A 2,439-nucleotide genomic window follows, 5' to 3' on the forward strand; every position below is an offset into this window, starting at 1 on the left:
ATGAAGCGGGGATCAATTTACCAGCCTTTTCTACTCAGGTTATTCACTGCCTTTGTGCATAACAAAATATACCCCCTTATGCTTCCAACATTTTTTTGGAATGAATTTTCCTACCCCAGAAGGAAATTGCAGAGTGCAAACACACAGAGGTAGAGGGTCTACCCAAAGATGTTCTATTTCACTTCCAACAGAGAGTCAGTGTTCAGTGAAGAGAAAGCAGACAAGAGATTAGGAGAAAATGAGAAAAGAGCATAAATTTACAAATTGAGAATCTGGTCATTCTGCTCCCTATGTTGAGTAATAATCTTACCATAAGATCCCTATTGCCTCCTATGCTCCCTGAGTCAAAGCTCCTATTTTTGTGTTTTTCTTCAGGAACTTACTGCTGAGAGATTTATGTGTTAAGCTATCTGTTTCCCTGAATCAATTGATAGAAATTCTTTAATTTGCATAAGCTCATCTAGTCCGGGAAACCAGTCCAGTAAAACAGGAACAGGGAAATTTGCATTTGGGCTTACCGATTTCTCACAATTTAATCAGCAGGTGAAAGAGAATCATCTTGCAAAATACACATTATCTTTAGATGGTCCTTGGTTATCAATAAACAAACTCTTCAAGGATTACATCTGACAATAAGCATCGTTTGCTTCACTTTACAGCTCCTTAGAGTAGCAAAGTTGCAACAACCTAGTAAGAAAACAATGATTTATTTCAGCAAATAGTTATCTTCTTTCTCTAAACCATCTCTCTAATATCTCTACTAATTTTTTCTACAGAAATTCAATTATTAATAAATCAACAAGAAATAAATCTCTTTCATTAATCATTCCCACCAGCCTCCCACAGACTCAATGTTATTTTACTACTGTGGATTTTTATTGACTGTATTCATTCTCTCCAAGAATCAGGAATAAAGGTTCAACTGAAGATGCACAATTGGGCATAATTCAGGGATATTGTGCTTGAAACTTTTCATGGTCACACCTCCCCTCCTTGCCTGACCAAAGCTTATTTATATCACTTCTTATTGTGGGAAGGACAGACTGCCATCTGTGACTTTTAATGAAAGATGATCCCAAGCTGTAAGACGCAGCTAACCCTTACCACAGCAGCTGGGCTCTGTCTCCTAAGAGAGTTACAGGAGAATCGTTACATGCATAGCATTGCTTTGGAAGAATCTGATTAGATACAGTGTGGTAATCAAAAATGTGAACAAGCACAGTATTACTTCAGAAAGTGAGATTTACTATTCTATTTTCAGTTCCACATTCTTTCTAGATTACAAGTAGAAAGCCACTGTCTCTAACTTTCACAGAAGCAAATTATTTTACATCGTCTATCTAGAAGTAAAAGTATGAAAGGAGAAAAATTTAATGGAGGTGTGGAAATTAAAGCCAAGCATATTCCTCCATCACTGCCCCTAAAGAAGGGACAAAGTAGAAGGGGCCCTGCACAGGTAGAATACATATTCTTTGTAAGAATGTAAGTTCAGAAAGGAATGAGAGGAAAACTGAGATCTTGTGAGGCAGAAGAAGAAAAGTAACATGTCTAATGAATTTAACGAATTTAAGAGTAACTACAATTTTCCCACAAAGTTCCTTGAAACAAAGCTCAAAAAGTCACACCGTTTTAGAAGATCACAAAAAAAAAAGAAAAAAAAAAAAAAAAAAACCTAGCAAACGCAAGGATAGCAAATGAAGGAACCTACAGAACCCAGGAAATTGGTTGTGATTTGAGAATGCAAAACCTCTTGGCGCCAGATCTTTCCATTTGTTAAGAAATGTTAAAATCTTACATGAAATCTCCTGACTTTTAAAAGGACATGTAGCCCCTCCACCCAAAAAAAAAAAAAAAAAAAAAAAAAAAAAAAAAAAAAAACCGTGTACATTACATTCAAACCATGAGCCACCAGTTCACCAGTTTACAACCCTCTCATTTCACAAAGTGAGTACACTGAGACTCAAGGAGTTTAAACTCGGTGTCAAATAGTTACTTGTGGGCAAATCCTGATACCAATTCTGTGTTCTGTCCATGTTCTGCAGCAACTGGATTACCCCAAATACGTCAACAATATGAAGACTATGGAAAAGAAAAAATAAAACTACTGGTGATAAAGACCCTTCCGTTTTCCCATATTGTAGTTAATGCTGCTGAAGAAAAGAACCAAAGCCTTCCTGACAGGCATGGGCTACAAGAAGCAAGATGCTTACAATGTGCAGCCATGGATCTTTTGAGAGATATGCAGGGATACACAGGCACTTCTAAGATTAGAATCTGACTCAAGGAGTGTAAATCATCTTCTTCTAGGATTGTGACACTTTCTCAAAATGACAAGCATGTTGACATAAGGCAATAAACACAACTGACCAGTATTTTTCTATGAAGATTTTACTCATTAATGCCTTGAAATAACAAACACTATTTTAAAACATTTAAAAA

This window comes from Rhinopithecus roxellana, chromosome 14 (genome assembly GCF_007565055.1).
Source record: "Rhinopithecus roxellana isolate Shanxi Qingling chromosome 14, ASM756505v1, whole genome shotgun sequence".
Taxonomy (NCBI): Eukaryota; Metazoa; Chordata; class Mammalia; order Primates; family Cercopithecidae; genus Rhinopithecus; species Rhinopithecus roxellana.